Raw genomic sequence first — 24,128 nt, forward strand, 5'->3', positions numbered from 1 at the left:
AGCAAATTGGCGTTTCCTTTTCTTTTTCCTTGTCCTTACCCTTTTCTTTGCTTGAACTACCTTTGAAGAAGGGCTTCTTTTTATGAAGTTTCTTCTTTCCTCTCATAAATTTTCTGAATTTTCTTCCAAGCATAGCCATTCCTTCTTCATCAAATTCCTCATCATCAGATTCTTCCGATTCAGTTTTCTGTTTTGGAGTGGTAGTCTTTAATGCAATGGTCTTTCTTTTCTTGACTTCATCTTCTGAATTTTGCCTCATGGTCAACTCATGGGTCATGAGTGATCCTAGAAGTTCCTCCAATTGCAGTGTATTGAGGTCCTTTGCTTCCTGAATTGCTGTTACCTTGGCCTCCCAAACTCTTGGTAGAGACCTGAGATTTTTTCGCACCAATTCAGAGTTAGTATAAGACTTTCCTAAACTCTTTAGCCCATTTATGATTTTTGTGAAACGAGTAAACATTTCAGTTATGGACTCAGTGGATTCCATTTTAAACAACTCATACTTATGTACTAATATGTTTTATTTTTGACTTCTTAACTTGATTAGTTCCTTCATGTGTGACCTCAAGTTTATCCCAAATTTCTTTTGCGGAGATGCATGTAGATATTCTATTGAATTCACTTACATCTAGTGAACAGTAAAGTACATTAATCGCTTTAGCATTTAGTTGTGCTAGTCTTCTATCACTTTCATTCCAATCCATTTTTGGTTTGGGTATGATAGTGCCCTCTACACTAATTGTGGGTGTGTGAGGTCCTCTAGTTATAATATGCCACAATTCATAGTCGAGCTTGAATGAATATCCTCATCCTAGCTTTCCAGTATGTGTAATTAGTGTCATTAAATAGAGGAGGTCTATTTGTGGATTGCCCCTCACTCATAGAACATCCCATTTGGGTTGTCATGATCTTTGTCTCTTGATTGTGAGATCAACAAATACTATATGAGCACCTCGCTCTGATACCAATTGTCAGGATCAAGCGCTACCATTACACTAAAACCCGCAGGTGTTAGTGAAGGTGCAACTTTATTTCCTTAAACTAGCACAGGGGCCCATAGCGCCACGAGTCGACTCCGACCAAGCCTCGCCCAACTCCGAACTCCGACAGAGCCTCGCCAGTGGGTTCAGGGACCCCCTAGTGGTATAACCCACCCTACTCCTCCAGCGCATCCACGTTGGCAGGCGGCAGGACTGACTCGGCCCTCCAGGCCTCCGCCAACGTTGACTCGGCCCCTCAGGCCTCCGCCAACAATCCCCCCCCCAACGTGATGCCTGGGTTTCGAACTCGAGACCTATGGCTCTGATACCACTTGTTGCCCAAGGTGACAAGCCAAGAGGGGGGTGAATTAGTTTTTCTAAATTTTTGCTATCTTACTTTAGTTAATTGATGAGTGAGTGAAATTAGAACAATGCACAATACAAACACACAAGAAGTATAGTGGTTCGGTGCTCTCCTAAGCACCTACGTCCACTCCCCAAGCGACCCCTTGGGAATTCACTATAATCTCTCGGATTACAGTTGGATTGTTTTCCGGGCTCACAATCCAAAAATCTTTACACTTTGGTTTTCCGAGATCACCAATAACCTTTGTTGGTTTTATGGGCTCACCAACGAACCTTCACAATTGGTTTTACGGGTTCACCAATAAACCTATACCGTTGGTTTTGCGGGCTCACCAACAAACCTTTACAAGGTGATTAACAAAAGAAAGAAGAAAGTTGAAACTCCTAGATGAGCAAATATAATAATTATAAGCTACAAAGAAGAGTTTAGAGAATAGTTATCGCTTGATGAGACTTCTCTCTTCTTTGTCAAGAATGCTTCACTCTTCAAGGGTGGATGGAGCTCTTGATATCTCTTGGAATCTGCTCAACCACTTCCTTTCAACTCTTGAATGAAGCGCTTGGATGAAGAAGATTAGGGCACTTGTCTTTCTTGTGTAAGCTTTGATTTTTTTGCAAAAGGATGTCTTTCTCTGATGAATAGTGTCCCTTTAAATAGTTTTCCTCACCCATTGGACATTCCTCATTGGTCAGATTTCAAAAACTAGCCGTTACTTACTGTTTGGAGGTCAAAAAGTACTTCTGCAGAACTAGCTGTTATGCTTCTGCCCGTGCTTGAGTCGACTCAACTTTTACTGGGGTCGACCCAGCTTTCACTTGGGTCGACTCATGCAACATTGGGGTCGACCCTCTCAGGAACCACAGAACCTTGTGTTTCAGCCTTCCTTCACTTGGGTCGACTCAACATTTTTTGGATCGTCTCAAGGTTGGGTTGGGTCGACTCAAATTTCACTTGGGTCGACCCTCTCAGAGATTCCAGAGAACTGATTTTTGAATGACATAGCCTTTGCATCGACTCATGTTCTGTTGGGGTCGACTCAAGGTTGGGTCGACTCAAGTTCCATTTGGGTCGACCCTCTCAGGGATTCCAGAGATTTGTTTTCTTGAAGCTTGAAGATGGGGTCGACTCAACTTTCACTTGGGTTGACCCAAGTACTGTTCATCCGTGCCATTTTTGCAGAAGTGTGCCAGATGTTTTCTTGATGTGCCTGGGTCGACTCAATCAAGCTTGGGGTCGACTCAATCCATACTTTGCTGCAACTTAAGGTTAGATTTATCCATATAATCAATGAAATAAACTTTAAACAATTTTGAATATATGTCATGGTGGTGCTACATACTCTAAACAATGAAAATTACTATTGTCCACTTAAGAGTACGTTTCACTTGAAACTTTGCCGAATTGGAATTTAGAATTCACTATCCTTTTCCTATCGCAAATTTTATCTCATTATTAATTATTGTATTAATCATCAAAATACCACTATCATCCTCAATACCAAACCGTGCTCCAAGAGACTATTTTAAGCCATATAAAGTTTTCTTGAAACAACATACTAATCTAGACTCCTAAGCAACAAACCCGGAAGGTTGCTCCATATAAACCTCCTTTTGGAGATCACCATGTAAGAAAGCATTCTTGACATCTAATTGATGGAAGGGCCAGTGAAAAATAGCAGCAAGAGAAATAAATAGACGAATAGAAGAAATTTTTGGTACAGGTGAGTAAGTTTCTGAATAATCAAGACCATAAATTTGGGTAAGCCTTTCACCACCAAACAAACTCGCAACCTATCAATGGTATCATCAGGATGAACTTTCATAGCAAACACCTTGTGATGACTAATAGTAGATTTACCAGGAGGAAGAGATATCAATTTCTATGTATCATTCTAATGTAAGGCATACATTTCCTCTTCCATTGCAGCTTTCCAACTAATACAATGCCTCTGAAACTGACCTAGGGAGAGAGATGATAAAGAAGAAACAAATGCACAGTATGAGGGAGACAAGTTATTATATGTGACAAAGTTAGACATAGGTATGCTGTATAGGTACGCTTACACTTTCAAACCGTAATAGAAAGATCGAGCTTTGAAGTGGTATTGGGAGGTTGAACTAGATCCGATGACAATGAGGTAAATGGAGAATAGGTGGCATCTGGGAGGTTGGTATCTACTGCCTTCTGTTGATGAGTATACACTTGCAAAGGACCAGGTGACTGCACATTCGAGGAACTAGAAGATATTGGAGACCCGAAGGAGATAGGAGGAACAGGAAGGGGAAAAGGTTCATCAATGTCATGTTGAAAGTAAAACATAGGGTAGTAAGGAGTTGACTCAAAGAGGGCTCGTTTGGTTCGCGGGAAAAGAAGGAGGGAAAGTGTGGTCACCGGGAAAGTAATGAGATGCTTCTTGTTTGGTTGGAGTTTTCAAAGGAGAGAGATGAGAAAGTTGTATTCCCATAGGAATATGATTCTCACATTTCATTGAAAAGTCTTTTCCATGATTCCCATGAGAAATATGGGAAAGTTACTTTTCCATGAGGCGGGAATCACTCCATCTTTATTTTTTTCAAAAAGATCCTTCAGCATTAAAGAGACATTAAAGACTTAATTTTTATTAAGGGTATAATAGGAATTACGCATAACTTTTCTAGGAAAGTGGATGGTCAACCAAACATAAGCACTCTGAAAATCTGTCACTTTTTCATGTTTAACCAAACATGCCAAAAGTACATTCTCAGGTATTCTCTTCCTAGAAATCTTTCCAGAAATCATATTTCTAGGAGAAAAAATGCTTCCCGCGAATCAAACGAGCCCAGAAAGTAACATCAGTTGAGACAAAGAAACAATTTAATGATAGAATATAGCACCGATATCCTTTTTGAGTATAAGAATAACCTAAAAACAAACATTTGATAGCACGAGGATTTAACTTATCAACATTGGATGCACACTGGTGAACCAAATTGGCAGACCCAAAAATACAAGGTGGTAAAGGAAATAGAGGTTCTTAAGAAAATAAAGTGGAATGTGGGAACTTACTACGGAGATAAGAAGAAGGCATAGATTAATTAGATAACAAGCAGTGAGAACTGCGTTAGCCTAGAAAACTTACGAACATTCATATGAAATAGAAGGGCTCTAATGACTTCTAGAGGATGCCTATTCTTTCTTTCAGCAATTCTATTTTGATGTGGAGTATGTGGATAAGATGACTGATGAAAAATATTCTCTGGTATCATAGTCGGCAGAACCAGTACCGAGCACCGTACTAATTCTCCGCTGACACGAGTCGGTACGTACCGTGCTGGGACTGTACTGACGGAAGAGACGACATGCAGAGAGGAAAAGAGAGAGAGAGAGAGAAGGGGGAGAGAGGGAGGGAGGCCGGAGGAGGGTTTCGGATGTTGGCGGAGGGGCGACGGAGGCCGACCGAAATAGGGGAAGCATCCACGACCTTACTTTCCGCAGCCTAGGCTGGCCTCCTGCCCTCTCCCTCTCCCTCTCCATCTCCCTCCCCTCCTCGCCCTCTCTTTCCTTCTTTTTCTTCGGCTCTAGCAACGGATTTCGTTTCTGTTATCGAAACCGTGCCGGTGAGCCATCGGTATAGCTCTGGACGGCCGGAACCGTCCAGTTTGGGACGGTTCCACCGACTCTGTCTGGTATTTTCACTACGAATTATGCAAATTGGTAAACCAAATTGAGTTTTAATTTCAGCACATTAGGACAAAAGATTGAACATAACTCAAAATGATCTTCTATTAAATAAAGCCAGGTAACTTTGGAATAATCATCTATAAATGTGGAGAAATACCGAAATTCTAATTTAGATGTAAAATAAATTGGACCTCAAACATCAGAGTGGACTAACATAAAAGTCGCTGTGGCTCGTCTATTGCCTCGGGAAGCAAATGAAACACAATGGTGCTTTCCTGCTTGACATAACTCACACTCTAGAGATTTAACATGACACAAACTTGGAACAAGTCTCTTCTAATTCATCAAGGATGGATGACCAAGGTGGCAGTGAATTTGAAGAGGAGAAACTAGAACAGAACACACAACAGGTGAAGGAGCACCGTTGAAGTAGTAGATACCCTCAGATTCACGTCTTCAGCAGCTTGTCATATGATGGTGTCCCCTGTGCTTTTGATGTTTGTCAGGCTTTTCTCCGCTTCATAATTTTGTACTAAGAATGCAATGCAAATGCTTTTAATTGTGAAGCTCCAAGTTAGTCTAAGCAGACTGAAATCATTTGTACTCATTCATTAACAAAATCTTATGAAGTCTATGTACTCTTCTTGTATCACTCACAAGTTCGTGGAAATCTTCCTTGCACATTATGTAGTTATGTCTATACCACTGTTATTTGTTATTTTTATTCACTGGCACTTGTTGTGAAGATAAACAATATGATTTGAATTTGCATTCGTATTCTGTGAAACGATACAGCAACAAAACTAGTAAATTTTCTCCAATGTAGAGAGAAGTAGTGTCCCTAAACCTGGAATAGAATGATTGTAGCAGACCGTAATTAGTTTGGGATTAAGGCTTATTTGAGTTGAGTTGAGTTGTAGGGAAAGGTACTATAAATGAATATTAGAGTATTTACTTCTTTTCTTTTGCATTTTTTTCCCTTTCACTTTGTATCCTTTTATGTGACCTCTGTGTAAAGACATGGCACATACATCGAAAGATGGAAGAAATCACTTTGTTCATTGACAAGTGAGGCTTACTTTGGCTCTCAAAAAATTGTTTCCTAAGACAAATGCTCTCAATGCATCTCTTTCGTTGAGTAGTTCTGGTATCATTAATAACTAGCCTTTTTTGGTTTAATTATGCAGCTGCTGTCCCCAATCTTGACATGGTCGAGAGTGTAGACAATAAGAAGGTAAATTATCAATCTAGTGGCTAGCAAAATTTCTATTCTCCAAATTCTTGAACATGCACATATGGCTTTGTCAATGTATATAAAAACTCATCAGAAAAGGAATCTACATTTAGAATCTGAATAGCCTTCTATTGGGAGACGGCTATTTAACCCTTAACAGCTAATGCTTCTCCCAGTTGGTTGTGAAAGAATTTAAGACTGCTTCTGACTTATCAGTCAAGAGTAAGTGGCATGCATGAGACTGTGGTGAAAGTTAGTCAAACCATACGCCCTCATGTGAGTTTAGTCAATCTCCAAATGTGAGGAGATAATGTTAACTTCATTCATTCATTTTTTTATTATTTAAAAGAATAATTTGTCTATTACTTTATACCAGTACAATTAAACCAACATACTTGAGGTGCTTATATGACTAGGTAAATTTTAAATGAACGCATATATATATATATATATATATATATATATATATATATATATATATATATATATATATATATATATATATATATATATATATATAATGTCAGGAAAAAAGGGGTTTGGAAACACCCATCTGCTTTGTATTTATGTCATATATAATGTACATGATGGTGAGTATTGTTAATTTCCCACTGTAAAGAGTTTTTTTCTCTTATCATTTAGACTATGTAAAATACTATGTAAAATTTACCTGGCTTACCTTGATTCAATAAAATCTAGGTGCAAGAATATGGTGTTCTAAATTTGCCAAGCTCTGGCTACTTCTCTCATAGCTCCATAAAGATCTCACAGATTTGTCAGTCCATCCAACAATATGTTAGCTTCTACATTGATGCAAAAATTTTATGATTTGTATTTCTACTGTTTTACTTCACTTCAAATAGCCTTTTAGTTGAAGAAAATCTTTGGAAAATTACTGCGATCTCCACTAATATGTGGCAATTTAGTCATCTTAATTGTTGTATGGGTAATGCTTCCAACCTACCTTCAGGAAAGACAGGTATGGGTTTGTTTACTTCTATACTCTCATGGTTCCAACCATTGTAAGACTTCTACTAAGACCTTTTCTGAGTTCAACCTGGTATTGGAGTGAAGAAAACCATCTTTCTACAATTTATCTTTTCTTTATAATTCCTCAACAGTCTGCATCACATCCAGAGAGGCTTAACCCACTCAAAGTTTGTGCCTTATTTCTTCTGTTCTCACACTAACTGTGACTGTTGAACAGATTAACATATTTGCAATGCCAACATGTCCTGTATTTAAAATTTAAATCCTTCCTATCCACTATTTTGGCTTGTTTCCCAATGGATGTTTTTCAACATAAAATGTTTCAACTTTATTTCGGTGATCTGCAATAACCTGTTTGTTTTCTGAGAATTTCTGGTGACTATGATAGGCAAATTTAGTGGCCTTATAATAGGCATATGCTTACATTGCAAAACCCACAGGTTTAATGTTCAACCTGTGCCTCTTCAGATGCGGCATGGTTGCTTCCATCAGGGTTATTTTGCATAATTCCACATTCATTTCTTTGCCTGACTTAAAGCATTGATACACTTCACATTTAGTTGTCCCGAGCAGTTTGGGTCGTCATGAGGGAAGGCAGCTCTTACTTGCCATCATCCAGAATCTCTCTTTCTAGGATGTTTTCTGAATCTTATTTGTGCAAATCAGCCTCGTAAATGCTAATAATCCTTCCCTACAATATTATTATCATCAAAATTAAAAAATAATCTACAATATCATCAAATGAAGACTCTCCATCTTATGCTCTCACCCCATGGAAAGAAAAAGGATGAACATCCACCACAATTGGTGTTTTGTTCACATGTAGAGTACAACTTTCTTGCCTTCTTGCATTTATTGCTGCTCAAATATTAGGTTATAGCCCCTTCAGCAAGCCAGGCATTTAAAGGCCAACACTGACTGGACATCATCTTCAAATAATTGTTCCAATTGCAGCCTCTCTAACAGTTATATTTTCCCTCATTCATGTTGAAGTTGAAATGGAAAAAAATAATTAATTGACCATGCAAAATTCAGAATAATACTACAATCCGAGTATCTTGGCCATTTCTAATTTAAAATTTTCACTCATGGATATGATAATGAGCTTGCTTGCCTATACATTCATCTCTCCATTCTTGTTGTGATAATATAGAGGACATGTCAAATATTTTTTTTTTTCTGCGATTTAGCACAGAATCATATATTTGATAAAGTATAGATTCAGACATCTTCATCAGTAATATTTTCTGTGCAATGCTCATTCCATTCTTATTTCGTTTTCCTCAAGTCTTGATTGGTAAAAAATATGTGGCCACAACATAGATGCAGGCATGCAGCTCTCCTTAAATGTGACAAACCATGACATGTTAATTTTAAAAAATCAGAGCCTTTATTCAATAGAATAAAGAGAAAAAAACTGCTGTGGGAGTAACAATGTTGAAGATCTCATCACACTATTTACCACACATAATAGTTGTGCCACATCATCGCTTCCCTTGGTTCAACTCCTGTCCACTTTGAAGATTCTGTTTCAAATACATAAAAGTGAGTCAGATATGTGACACACTGCTATCAGATTCTTTAGTTATAGATTTTAGAGAAGAGAGTTCTAGACAACATTAGGGCTTCTCAACTATACAATTCATCCAACCGAGGTTTGCCATCTCAGTACTAGATCCCATACTGGTACCATCTTATTACAGTATCAATACATGGTATGGTGTCATAAGATTCAACGTACCGAGTGTCAATACAGTGCTGTACCCCATACCAGTTTGGTACTACTACGGTATTGCCTGGTATGGTACGGTATCGATCGGTATGGAAAACTTTGCTTCCAACTAAGTACGTTATTTGTGTGGCAAACTATAAAGACTCGGACTTTGCTCTAAAGACCGATATTTCACAACTAAACCAGCATACTTGAGTGACATGCTGCAAAATCATGTTGCATGGCTCGCATGGCCATTCCATGACTTTGACATCCATGTACATAGGATTAGGCTTCCAAGTTAAGCTGTAATAGTAGAATTTTCCAACAATAGGTTTGATCCGCCATAATGATGTTTAAAATGAGCTTATCTTCCTTTTAGAGTATTAGTCAAGGAATAAATACTAAATAACTTATCCGAAATGTCATCTTTCTTATAACCTTTTAGATAATTTGGGATCTTAGTTGTTAGATGCATATATTGGAGAACATTAACAAGTAAGATCTTTAAATTTTTTCTTCCCTTCAATATTCTAAGTTTAAAATGCATAACTTGGTTGAAATAATTTATTTTTTCCTACTGTCACGCCCCGAGCCCGAGGCGCGGCAGACGCCGCACGCCCGCACGGCGGGCCGCACAGGCGTGCAAGGCATCGGATCATATCAAAGCAAATACAGATGTTCAAAACTGACATAATTATTTAAATTTATTCAAAAGCAGTCTTACAAAATTTCAAATAACATATGCTTACGTAAGTCAAATACTTTAATCAATCTAACTAAAGGACCAATAACTGAAGGAATCGTCGGAAAATCTAACGCACTCCTCAATCCCGTGAGATCAAGCCTCTGGATCTGAAAAATGGAGAAAATAGAATAATGAGCTACACTAGCCCAGTAAGCAACAAAATACCCCAGAGTGGGGTCAGAGCATATCAGATCAAAATACAGGATAATGTCTGGAATAAATCATAAATAACATCGTTTTGTTGTTTTCAAAACTTATTATCATTTTTCCAAAAACTCTTATACCAGAATCTCAACATAATAGGCTGCGGCCACGTAACCCAGTGGCATGGGTTGCACAAGGTGCCAAACACCACTATTATTAAGCACCGGTGGTACGGTGTCCAAATACCACTATTCTAATCACCGGTGGTACGGTGTCGAAACCGGTTCCTCACAGATTACAAGTCGACAGGGCCAACGTATAATCCCCATTGGCGGGGCCAGAACAGAACAGAACAGATCATAGCCATGCTGAGAATACATATATATAAAAACAGATTTCATAAATTTTCCAGTCATAGTTTACGGATTTCAAAGCATAATTTTCAGAAATTTAACATGCCAGACCCATTTTACTAAATACAAAACATATTTCAGAATTTAATCTATTTATCAAATAATTTAGAAATCACACTCGAAGTATTAAGTTACTTACCTCTTCTCGCTTGATTCCTACTTCAGATAGACGGATCAGGTTCACCTGTTAAAGTTTAATTAATTTCTTGTTAATTTCAGACTAAGCAAAATTCAAAAATAATACTATTGGACATGGCCCAACAGAGCCCAAAGTTGGCCCATAATGGGCACGGCCTGATAGGGCCCATATCGGACTCGGCCCAATGGGCCCGCATAGACTCGGCTAAATAGGGCCCCCAAGGTTGGCTTCTAATTTATTCATTTATACAATAAGATTTATTGCAGGGACTAATACTTAATTACAGGGTACTATTCTATAATAAAACTTGAGTGAGGGGACTAAATAAATATAGTTGGGGGCCTTTATGTAATAAATCTTTCCTATAGGGATCAAATACAAATTACAGGAGTCCCTATTTCTGAAATAGCATACTGCCAAGGGCTTAACTGCAAAAAATCTGTTTATTGGTCAAATGGGTTTGGGTTTCGGATCCCGGGTTTCGGGTTCGGGTTCCAGTTCAGGTTCAGGTTCAGGTTTGGGTTCGGGTTCGGGTTCGGGTTCGGATTCTCGGGTTTGATCTGGATCCAAGTTGGGCCCATGGGGGTATTGCCCAACTGGGCCCAACCGGACTGGACTGGGCCCAAGTTGGGCCTGCAATGGACTGGGCCCAACGGCCCAGTTTGGCCCGTGATGGGCCTCCTCCTTCCCCAAACTCCCCCCCACGAACAGGGGGAGAAGAAGAGACAGAGGAGAGAGGGAGGTGGCCGGCGGGGGTGGCCGGCTTGGGTGGCCGGGGGCCACCCCTCGATCGACTGCCAGCCAGCCGCCATGGCGGCCGGCGGCGTTGCAGGGACCGACGGGGAGGAGAAGCAACCGAGATGATGATCTCGGCTGCTTGGGCTGAAACAGAGGAGAGGAGGATCTCGACGGAGGAGGGCTTACCGGCGGTCGACGGAGGTGGCAAATCCCGGCCGAGGGAGGCTCGGTCCGGCGTCAAGCGACGGCGGCGATGTTTGAAGCCGAGGGGTTGGATCTCGGAGCAGGGGAAGCTCGCGGAGGGGATCCGGGCGGCGCTCGGTCGGGAAGACACCGATCGGAGAGGAGGAGGGAAGGAGGAAAGAGGAGGAAGAGGGCTCGGTTTGCCCTAGGGAGGAGGATTTGGGGGGTTTTTATCACCCCCCTCGTGATGGCTCTCCACCGCGAAGATCGCGGCGGCCGAGCGAGATCCGCGGCCGCGGTTCGGCCGCGGATGAGCTGGAGGGGGGGTGCCGCGGGACTAGCGACATCCCCGCCCCGATCATCCCCGGAAGAGCCGGAGAGGATCGCAAATCGCGATCCTCTGTTCCGGCCTTCCAAAAAGAGAACGGGACTGAAGTCGGCAGGGGCTGCCGACTTCAGCCCGTGTCTCACATTCTCTCCCCCTTAGAAAAATTTCGTCCTCGAAATTTAACATACCTTAGCTTGCAAAAAGGTCCGGATATTTTTCCTTCATCTTGTCCTCCAGCTCCCATGTGGCTTCACGTTCTGAGTGATTGCTCCACTGGATCTTAACATAAGGAATCGTGTGCCTCCTCAATGCTTGCTCTTTTCTATCAACCACACGTACAGGCTGCTCAGGATATGTCAAATCTTCTCTAAGCTGCAAAGGAGCCACTTCTACCACATGGCTCATATCTGGAATATACTTTCTTATCATAGAAACATGAAAAACGTTGTGGACTCCAGACAGTGAAGGTGGGAGTGTCAATTTGTATGCCACAGCTCCTACTCTTTCCAGAATCTCAAAAGGGGCCCACATAGCGTGGACTGAGTTTTCCACGTATTCCAAATCGCATCACCCCTTTAACTGATCAAATAAGTCATCAATTCTTGGTAGAGGATACTTGTTCTTTATTGTTACTTTATTTATCTCTCGATAATCAATACATAATCTCATACTACCATCCTTCTTCTTTACAAATAAGACTAGGGCTCCCCAAGGTGAAACACTAGGTCTGATGAAACCCTTATCAAGAAGATCCTGCAACTGCTCCTTTAATTCTTTCATTTCAACTGGAGCCATTCTATAGGGGGTCTTAGAGATTGGTGTGGTACCAGGAATCAAATCAATTGCAAAATCAATTTCTCTATCTGGTGGCAAGCTGGGGAGGTCTTCCGGAAAGACATCGGGGTATTCATTTACTACTGGGATATCTTCAAATCTTTGATCTGACTGTCTAGTGTCAACCACTGTGGCAATATATGCCATACTCCCCTTTCTAAGTAGTCGCTTAATTTGCATAGCAGAAATAATTCGAGGGGAGGTATATGCACCACTGCCGATGAAGCTGAATTCAGTATCTCGAGGGATCTAAAATTTTATCCGCTTTTCATGACAGTTAATGGTAGCAAAGTGTGATGCTAAGTAGCCCATACCGAGAATTATGCCAAAGTCATGCGTATCTATAACTATCAAATCAGCAGGCAAGTCTTTACCTACTATCTGAACCGGACAAGTCTTGCAGACCTGATTACCCATCATCCCACTTCCAGCAGGGGTGTTAACATGCAAATCATACTCTAACAGCATGCAAGGTAGATCATGTTTTCGCACAAATATCGATGACATAATGAATGTGCAGCACCAGTATGAAATAGTATATAAGCATAAACAGAAGCAACCGGTAGTGTGCTGATCCCTCAAAGGATAATGACTAACCTTAGAGTCAAATTATTATGTTGCTAAGAATATGATTCACAAAATGAACATGTACTGATAATCATTAGATAGCAACGATTTATCTCAAAAATGATTTGTATCAAATCGCAAAAGTAGGTCTAAGAAGGCAAAGTATTGATACCATGATTCAATATGCCACAAAGCCTTTAACTTAAACTTATAAATCATAAGATGAGAGCAAATAATGCATGGTTTATTCAGATATTTAACAAATTAGACCATATTTGGTCATCAATCAACTAACCCGAGTCATGATACGTTCAAATTATCATTATTATTATTATTTTCTTAGCATACCCAAAAATAGCAAAGTCTATCCAAGAAATAACATAATCATATCAGGATTGACCTGAGAATCAATAGTGTTCACCTTCCCTTATTAACAAAATCTTTCATTATTGAATAACATAGTCTTTCATCATAACATGTTACCAAAACACAGTCAATATTTTTGACCAGTTTAAATTTACTCAGTTAATCAAATTTCTGCTGCACAACTCAGATCAATATTTTCCAAACTTTCTTATTGATCCCACATCATCAGCAAATTTTTTTTTTTTTTAATATCCAAACAAAATTTTATCCTTGCTTCCCAAGTACACTAGATCATGATTAACCCTTGAGATAGTTATCGTATTTGTACCATCATATAATCAAGCAATCATATTCTAGATCCAAATTTGAACTAAGCCAATTCTAGTTTTCCTTAACAATTCCATTATACAAGTTGATATTTATTCGAAGCTTCGATAATTAAAAGATTCTCGATCGATTAACTTACTCAGGAGCTTATTTAATCATCCCGAATCTTTTCTTTTAGGCTAAACTTATTTTGGCCTCTCATGAAATCCCCCTTGCATTTCTCATACGGTGATACAAAATCCATAATCAACTCATAGCCTTGATTTATAAATATTTAACTAACAAGAATCTAATAATCTGGTTCAAAGATTTACAAGAAATTCCACAAAGATATAAACTCTATGATTTTACATTGAGATCAACTCCTCAAATAAGTAAAATATTTTTATTTGTAATACTGCAAACATTTCAGGATCTTGTAAATCTACTGGACTTTAGAGAATTTACTAATAACACAATGATATCCATATCGATCAAAATCAAAAATACTATACTTTTCAATGATTTTTATTTTTATTTTTATTTTTTATTTTCTTTCAAGCATCAAGAACTTTTCTAAATCAAGCAAGTCCTATTTTCGACCAACCCAAAAAAATATTTAAATCCACCAATATTCTCAAGATTACTAATTGACTTTCCATCAAAATATCAATCTTAATTGTTTTAAGTCTCAAGTAGAGCCAAATAAGAATTATTAAGTCTCATCCCAAAGTATATTTTCCTTCTATATACGAGCTCCATGCATGATCCACATACAGATTTCAATGAATATTTTCTAGTCCAAGCTTTAAACATCTTTTTATAAATGAATCTTAAATTGCTACCAAAATAATTAACTTCAACTAGAAGCAATATCCACAGTGCCTCATATCAAGTTAAACTTCCCAAATAATTACATTGCACGATAATAACTCATGATTAATATTCCTTCACTTAATTTAGTCAAAATCTAATTAATCATAACTTGAAATACAAATTGCTCTACCAAGAAAACTCTTAGAGTAGCTCATTCACACTTTGGTTACGACCATAATTAGGTTGCAGTCTAATTTTAGCATTTCAAAATTATGATAAAATAACTCAAATTTATCAATAACAAAAGCAAATAAATGCCTTCATCTAATAGCCTAATGTCTACCCATCTCTCAAACTTTCTGACGAATCCTAAAGATCCTAAAACTTAAGCTCCATCTGACTATTTCAAATACAATCCCTAGGAATCTGAAACCTAAGCTCTGATACCACCAAATCTGTCACGCCCCGAGCCCGAGGCGCGGCAGACGCCGCACGCCCGCACGGCGGGCCGCACAGGCGTGCAAGGCATCGGATCATATCAAAGCAAATACAGATGTTCAAAACTGACATAATTATTTAAATTTATTCAAAAGCAGTCTTACAAAATTTCAAATAACATATGCTTACGTAAGTTAAATACTTTAATCAATCTAACTAAAGGACCAATAACTGAAGGAATCGTCGGAAAATCTAACGCACTCCTCAATCCCGTGAGATCAAGCCTCTGGATCTGAAAAATGGAGAAAATAGAATAATGAGCTACACTAGCCCAGTAAGCAACAAAATACCCCAGAGTGGGGTCAGAGCATATCAGATCAAAATACAGGATAATGTCTGGAATAAATCATAAATAACATCGTTTTGTTGTTTTCAAAACTTATTATCATTTTTCCAAAAACTCTTATACCAGAATCTCAACATAATAGGCTGCGGCCACGTAACCCAGTGGCATGGGTTGCACAAGGTGCCAAACACCACTATTATTAAGCACCGGTGGTACGGTGTCCAAATACCACTATTCTAATCACCGGTGGTACGGTGTCGAAACCGGTTCCTCACAGATTACAAGTCGACAGGGCCAACGTATAATCCCCATTGGCGGGGCCAGAACAGAACAGAACAGATCATAGCCATGCTGAGAATACATATATATAAAAACAGATTTTCATAAATTTTCCAGTCATAGTTTACGGATTTCAAAGCATAATTTTCAGAAATTTAACATGCCAGACCCATTTTACTAAATACAAAACATATTTCAGAATTTAATCTATTTATCAAATAATTTAGAAATCACACTCGAAGTATTAAGTTACTTACCTCTTCTCGCTTGATTCCTACTTCAGGTAGACGGATCAGGTTCACCTGTTAAAGTTTAATTAATTTCTTGTTAATTTCAGACTAAGCAAAATTCAAAAATAATACTATTGGACATGGCCCAACAGAGCCCAAAGTTGGCCCATAATGGGCACGGCCTGATAGGGCCCATATCGGACTCGGCCCAATGGGCCCGCATAGACTCGGCTAAATAGGGCCCCCAAGGTTGGCTTCTAATTTATTCATTTATACAATAAGATTTATTGCAGGGACTAATACTTAATTACAGGGTACTATTCTATAATAAAACTTGAGTGAGGGGACTAAATAAATATAGTTGGGGGCCTTTATGTAATAAATCTTTCCTATAGGGATCAAATACAAATTACAGGAGTCCCTATTTCTGAAATAGCATACTGCCAAGGGCTTAACTGCAAAAAATCTGTTTATTGGTCAAATGGGTTTGGGTTTCGGATCCCGGGTTTCGGGTTCGGGTTTCAGTTCAGGTTCAGGTTCGGGTTCGGGTTCGGGTTCGGGTTCGGATTCTCGGGTTTGATCTGGATCCAAGTTGGGCCCATGGGGGTATTGCCCAACTGGGCCCAACCGGACTGGACTGGGCCCAAGTTGGGCCTGCAATGGACTGGGCCCAACGGCCCAGTTTGGCCCGTGATGGGCCTCCTCCTTCCCCAAACTCCCCCCCACGAACAGGGGGAGAAGAAGAGACGGAGGAGAGAGGGAGGTGGCCGGCGGGGGTGGCCGGGGGCCACCCCTCGATCGACTGCCAGCCAGCCGCCATGGCGGCCGGCGGCGTTGCAGGGACCGACGGGGAGGAGAAGCAACCGAGATGATGATCTCGGCTGCTTGGGCTGAAACAGAGGAAAGGAGGATCTCGACGGAGGAGGGCTTACCGGCGGTCGACGAAGGTGGCAAATCCCGGCCGAGGGAGGCTCGGTCCGGCGTCAAGCGACGGCGGCGATGTTTGAAGCCGAGGGGTTGGATCTCGGAGTAGGGGAAGCTCGCGGAGGGGATCCGGGCGGCGCTCGGTCGGGAAGACACACCGATCGGAGAGGAGGGAAGGAGGAAAGAGAAGGAGGAAGAGGGCTCGGTTTGCCCTAGGGAGGAGGATTTGGGGGGTTTTTATCACCCCCCTCGTGATGGCTCTCCGCCGCGAAGATCGCGGCGGCCGAGCGAGATCCGCGGCCGCGGTTCGGCCGCGGATGAGCTGGAGGGGGGGTGCCGCGGGACTAGCGACATCCCCGCCCCGATCATCCCCGGAAGAGCCGGAGAGGATCGCAAATCGCGATCCTCTGTTCCGGCCTTCCAAAAAGAGAACGGGACTGAAGTCGGCAGGGGCTGCCGACTTCAGCCCGTGTCTCACACCTACATGTCCCCCTTCTCCATATTCTTGTTGACCAGGCACTTGGGTATATGTTTAAATCTGTTTCTAGGGTCCATTTCCTTGCAGCACTTTATCATCACTTCATTCTATAACCATGAACAATGTACAGCATGATACTTCAGCATGTTTGATGGCCTCAAGCAACATCATGTTCTATACCTAATTCAGCTCAAGATAATTACACTCATTTAGTAAACTAACATGCCATAAAAAGACAGGTTTTTTCTCCCATTGAAATTCATACATGGCAAGGTTCGCCGGACCGACCGTACCGGTGAACACCGGTACTGGTACGGTACCGGTTCGGTACCGGTTGGAACCGATACCGAACTGGAGACGAGCGCGTTCGCAGCCGCGCGTGCGCGGACGTCAAAAAAAAAACTAAAAAAAATAAGAAAACAATGCGTCCGCGCGCGTCCGCAAATGCGTTAAATGCCATATAGTGGCATTTAATGCCATACGCGGGCTGGCAGCCTGCGTGGGCGCACTGCCCTGTGCGGGGAACCACGCGCGAGCGTGATTCTCTATTGGGGAATCAGCCGCGGGCGCGGTTCCTGCACGGGGAATCGCGTGCGGGCACATGATTCTCCGCTCGCGCGTCTACGCGTGATTCCCAAAAAAAAAAAAACTATGTGTCCGCACGCGTCTGCGCTCTTCCCCGCATGTGGATGCACGGAAAAAACGCGTTTGGGCCCGTGCGAACCGGACCGGTTCGCACCGGTACAAGTACGGAACCAATCGGTTCCGATCCAGTCGGAACCGTTTTTATATACTGTACCGTACCGGTGCCTGTCGGCACCGGTACGGTACAGGCTGAACCGACCAGAACTGATCGGTTCAGCATACCTTGATACATGCTATATATGATTTTCAATACAATGAAGCATCAAATTGGACCTTTTTGATCTCATCCGGGTCTTACATGTGCCAATCTGGCTCCTAACTCATCCAGAGCTAATCTAACTTATCTAATCATTGAACATCATCTATGCATCACTAGGGTTCAACTAAATCCTTTTTTTTTTACTAACATATGATATTTTTAGAATTATCATAACAATCCAAGATTAGTCCTCTCTTTACCGGACTTCCCAAATCCATTCTCATTTGAGTCTCAGAGTCTCATTAGACTTAAGCATACGCCTGATGACCTCAACAAGCCTGGCTCGGCTGTTGGAACTAGTCAAAGCCTAGATGTGCCAACTATGATTAGCTAATTGGAACCATTATTCATCCCCAAAAATTTTCTTATACACTCAATTTGCCGGCTTGTGAAGATTTTGCATCAATCTGTGAATCTGTAAAACGAATTTTTTTGCTGTTATCCTTTTCATGGTCCTGTCCACTATATCTTGCGATAGATAAATTTGCATTTCAAGATTGCCTGAATTCAAAAAGTAGCCACTATTTCTTGTGATAGATAAATTTGTATCTCAAAGTTACCTAAATTTAAGAAATATCAGCCTGTTGAAGGTAAACCCAATCTGCCTTGTGAGCACAAGTCTAGCCAGTCAATACATGGTGCAATATTTTATTTTTCAATTCATGCTTTACAGATTGCTAATCTTCTTGATCGTATGGTTGCTAAGCTGGGAAGGAAGCCTCTGAAGGTTTTGGTCCAAGTAAATACTAGCGGGGAAGTGTGTGAGTACTACACGACATTTCTTTAGTGGTCATTATTGCAGTAGAATTTAACTTCTAAATATGATTTTTAACAAAAGTAAGTTTTTAGTTCTTGAAAAACTACAAATTATCTATTTCATCAGGCTAAAGTAAAACAATAAAGTTCTTAGGTCATGTATACCACCACTTTGAAACAAAATTACACCAGCAGAGCATAATATAATAGGTCTAAGCATTTCAAAGCAAGTAACTAATTATATACAAGGGAGGTAATTCCAGATAAACTGATTGTGGAGATTTTCCTTTCACTCAGTCAGGTAATCACTGCCTTGGAAGTGCCTATGTTGTGCTTTTTATCAGATATGTAACTCTGCACAGCATCACATGATCTCTTGATAATTCACTGGCATATGAAGAAGGAATAAAGTTGAAGTGGTTTGTTCTTTAAGTACTCACCATTGTTAGGATTTCCTTTAACATAAAACATGCCTTCATGACTCACTAGTCGTTATTCTTTTGCCATAAGAGCATCCAAAGGTGCCAATGCTAACCCCCTCATAAACAAAATGATCTCAGCCAGGAAGACCTCATTTGAAACCTTTATGTAAAGAGAATGTTATTACACTCTTGTTTTATGACTGATAGTAGAAACTATGAGCTTTTGTCTTAAAGACTGCTTTAGTCATGTTAAATAACTTTTGGAAGGTCAATAAGGTGGCTTCTGTTCTACCTGCATTACAGGAGAGCCATACTGATATGCTTCCTTCTTTTGCAGCAAAATCTGGTGTGGATCCCTTGGGTTGTGTTGAACTAGCCAAGCATGTCAAGCTGAGTTGCCCGAACCTTGTTTTCTCTGGCCTTATGACAATTGGAATGTCAGATTACTCCTCAACTCCAGAAAATTTTAAGGTGGTTCTTCCTGAACTATTAAGAGCCTGTTACATGTTTCTCCCATGATTAACTAACATGTGGTTTCATATGTTGGAAGAGCAGACACTGTCAAATTGTAGGACCGAAGTGTGCAATGCAGTTGGGATATCAGATGAGCACTGTGAGCTGTCTATGGGCATGTCTGGTGACTTTGAGCAAGCGGTAAGAAATACAGTATTATGAAATTTAAACAGGAAAAAGGCAGGGCTAGGGGATCTGTTTTTGTTTTGTTAGTAGGAATTTATCTGCATAAATGTGAATGCCACTTGAGGAATGGAGCAGGGTCTGTCATATGCATAACAACATTGTTTTTTCCTATTATTATTGTTACAACAAATTTTTTTCTGTTTCTCATGGTATTGCTTAAAAGCCTCACCTCTTCTTGCCAAGCTTGACCTAATAATCGAAAAAAGAAAAAGTTGCATTCATGTTAAATGTGGAATTTGTACTTCTAAATTTTGCATTGGACTGTGCAGATTGAAATGGGCAGTACCAATGTTAGAATTGGATCAACTATATTTGGACCAAGGGAGTATCCAAAGAAGAAACAGAACCAGTGATATATGCTTCGTGCAGGCTTCCTAGTTTCTAATTATACATAGTGAGGTCTGATACACGTGGCTCTTCTGGTTAACTATCGGGAGGTTACGTTCTCCAGAACTTGCCTTATATTGTATATTCTGCTCCTTAGTTGTATGCAGTATACTTTTAGAGTTTATGGCTTATAGAGCATTAAGCATGACTTCATAAGTGTAGAACAACTACTAGGTACAAAAGCAAGACCCTTTCTAAGTGGCAGGAAGTTAATTATCACAACTTAAGGACTACACCAATTTTTTTTAATGAAAGAGACATGGCAAGGTTGTGTTTGGTATCGTTGTCATTTTTCTTATTTAAAAGAATCTGGAAACAGAAATTCTATTTAAATTTTTTTTTCAATTTTTGACGATAGAAAATATATTTGGTTTGCTCTCTTTTCTTTTCACAAGGGCCAGCGATGTGGCTGTCAACGAGAGAGAGAGGGAGGGGGAAGGAGCTGGTGATGTGGTCAAAGATGAGGGAGAGCTCGATATTGAGCAGAGGGGTAATCAATAGAGCGGTAGAGGAAAAGGAAGTGGGGATGGAATCATCAATGCGGCCGAGGATAAGAGATAACTCAGCATCAGCAGGAGAGAACTTGTGAGATCCGGAGAGCTGGTGTGGTTAGGTGGGGATGATGGGGCTGAGGGCGAGATTGTGGAATAAGAGGGGTTGGGAGGAGAAAGGTGAAAACCCATTTTTAAAAAAAATGGAAGTGAAAGATTTTCACTTTCACTTTTTTTTAGAAATAATGGAATTTATTTTTAAAAAAAAACAGAAACAGAAACATAGTAATCAAATATATTTTTTGTATGGGATTTCTTGTTTCTGTTTTTCTAAAAAAAAGGTATCAGGAAAAAGCAATACTAAGCCGGCCCTTAGTTTCTTTTTTTTGTGTGTATGTGGTTGCGTGGCATGCACGGGCACATGGGAGTGCATGTTTCTAATTATAGTCACTACGAGAAAAACAAGCATCATTAGAAAACAAAACTAATTGATAACCCCACATAAGAAACAAGATTGTTTCAACTCTGTCTTGATTTTATTAATATCTTCTCAGGTCCCACTATGTATTGATAACCATCTGATAGCTTTAGTAGTGTAATATGAAAATTAATGAACTAAGCAGTTGTCTGATCATCCTGAATGATTTAAAGATGAGTACAATATTAGTATTTCATTTTGTTTGAGTTGGAAAATATCTACTAAAATGTGCTCTATAAATTCATTTTTGCAAGTACATTTTCCTCCTATTATGCCTGCCAGACTAAATTAAAAATAAGTGCTACATGGACTCCAGAGTTATTATTGGGACTGAAAAGTTAGGATCCTTTTGTATGGATGTTAAGCATGTTTTAAACCTCTGAAAGAGGAAGCTAGTTAGAGTTATTATTGGTACTGAAAAGATTGCTGCTTTTATAGTATTTGCATTAGGCTGAGTAGAAAGGTGCTATAAGTGAATTTTGTGGTTCCAGTTGTCTTATTCCTGAATTAGTTACTCGACATTGAGTTCTTGAGAGCTTGTTTAGTTTCTGACAAACTTTATCATGCGGTTGCTTGCATGTGTATTAAAGAGATGAGGCAGTCGAATGAGGTTGAAGTGATCATTAGAGCCCATTGAATTATGTAATCTTTACATTATTGAAGTCCAATAAGGATAGACTTTAGACTTCAACTCTAATCACCAGTTTTCTAAACTGAAGCTAGAGCAGATCAGCTTAGGCCTTCAACTTGCCTGCATAATGTACATCATTGAGGCCCCTAAAAGCCTGCATGACTGATGAACCACCTAGACGTCAAAAGCATCTGATGAGACGCCTAAGTCACATCTTTAATTAACCTTTGTGAGAAAATTTGTATTAAATTAACGTCGTAAAGAATTGATCAATTAGTATCTGCTGAAAGTGATTCCCACAAACCCACCTAGCACTTGCTCAAATCAATCACCCTTGCCTGAGTGAGCACAGTCGCTCGTTTCTATGGTAGTGCACCGAGATGAACGCTCGAAAAATAAAGCCAATGTGAGCAAGTAGTTGTGATTGGTGGCATGCACGGCCGCATGGTGCATGCATTGTATGGTATAATTTCTTTTACACTTGGCTCAACAGCCTCATCTTTTTCCAACCGGGTGGTACCCAGCAACCTCAATTACAACAACCACCATACCTACAATATAAATGACCACCAACTTACAAATTTCCTCTGACAGGCCCCACCTTCTACAAACCCATGCCTATATCAATGGTTCAAGAAATCGTGAGCAGTGTCACAATCTCTAGTTTGACCTGGCCACCGATTTCCACACCTACTAAGAAGGGGAGGGGTCGCTGGATTGTAGAAGGCAACAACGGGTGCCTTCATCCTTGGTTATCTGATGTTCCCAGCGGATGTCTTTTATTTTTTTTATAGAGGGGTTTGGTAGTGTGGATTAATAGACGTCTCAAACGGGCATCTTTCATTTGATTGTTGCATTTGCGGAAAAATCAAGAGTCCGCGGGCATATTTTCTCATACCGCTCATTATTTTTGCTCGTTGTTTTGGTGGTCATCAAAAGTTAATGGCAGTTGCACTTCTTTTAAACCCAAAATCTATAAAAGATTCCATTTTGTTTATATCTACTCCAAAAGGGCGTGTCCGCCCAAAGGGATATGTATGTTGGATAATATATTTTGGATTGTTATATAACCTCGTAAAATAGGAAATGTGAGAGGTATCCTATCTTTCTTATTTTGCTAAAATTTCCTTATTTTCTTTTGGCTATCAAAGGTTCATATTGGTCCATCTTTCTTTGACTGCGTAGACTTAAAGGAAGAAGATTAGAGTTGCGCATTGCATCTTGGAGGCAGGCTTTCCAAGTAGCTGCCTGCAAATTTGTGGATTATGATCCTAGCAGGGAAAACACTATCTTTAAGACAGTATCTTTGATACGCCTTGCCCATTTGTTATTTTTATTTCTTCACCAATCCCACAGCAAGATAAAGAAAGTGACTTTTCAATAGCAAGTCAAGTGGTGAAGATTCCAGCTGACATAGAGACTTCAATCGAGTGAAGGAGAATCTTTTCCAATGATTGATATTGAACATACACTATTATCTTACCATATCTAGATGGAAACTTAGTTAATGGTCGAGATAACATTTCAGTGGAGAATAATAATATGCAAGGTGCGGCTCCAATGATATATCGACTCTTTATTAGGATCATTTTCTCACAGAAATAATCTATGCAAAGCAGAGATCCAGTGATCGACTCTTCGTCAGGATTATCTTGTCAAGGAAATAATCAGGGCTACACCAAGGAGCAATTGAAATGGCTTGAAGATGACTATATATCGAGGGATGATTTTGAATAAGGCTGCTGATCCACTGTTTGATATATTTTGGCATTACAACATGGCATTGGAATTAAAGAATGCTATTCAAGCCGAGATAATGCTGGAAATCATTCCTTTTTTATTAGTAAATATATTGAGTACTGTATGGTAGATTCCAAATCTATTTTTGATCAAATTGATGAGATGCAATGAATTGCCCAATATATGTGGCAATTGGTTAGCCTATGAGTGAGAACTTTCTAAGTTTCAACTACAATTGGCAAATTGCCACCTTCTTGGAAAGAATATTGTACTATTTTAAAACATAAGAAAGAATCTTACTCTATGAAAGAATTGCTCCAACATATTCAAATTGAGGAACAAGCCCGCAAAAGGGATCTACTCGAACAAAAAAAAAATGATGAGAAAGTACATATTGTTAT

The 24,128-nt window shown here is 40.0% G+C and overlaps 1 long non-coding RNA gene and 1 pseudogene across 1 annotated transcript; one reads left to right on the top strand and one right to left on the bottom strand.

Moving 5' to 3' along the window:
* The window catches only part of LOC103697299, a 46,533-nt pseudogene extending 25,864 nt beyond the window's left edge, over positions 1-20,669 (top strand).
* Positions 8,796-18,789, bottom strand: LOC120111861. The gene is made up of 2 exons (XR_005513270.1): positions 17,222-18,789; positions 8,796-9,519 (listed from the first exon to the last, which is right to left on the bottom strand). It is a non-coding gene; the product is annotated as an uncharacterized LOC120111861 (long non-coding RNA).
* Positions 20,670-24,128: the final 3,459 nt, after the last annotated feature.

The sequence above is a fragment of the Phoenix dactylifera genome, chromosome 9 (assembly GCF_009389715.1).
Source record: "Phoenix dactylifera cultivar Barhee BC4 chromosome 9, palm_55x_up_171113_PBpolish2nd_filt_p, whole genome shotgun sequence".
Taxonomy (NCBI): domain Eukaryota; kingdom Viridiplantae; phylum Streptophyta; class Magnoliopsida; order Arecales; family Arecaceae; genus Phoenix; species Phoenix dactylifera.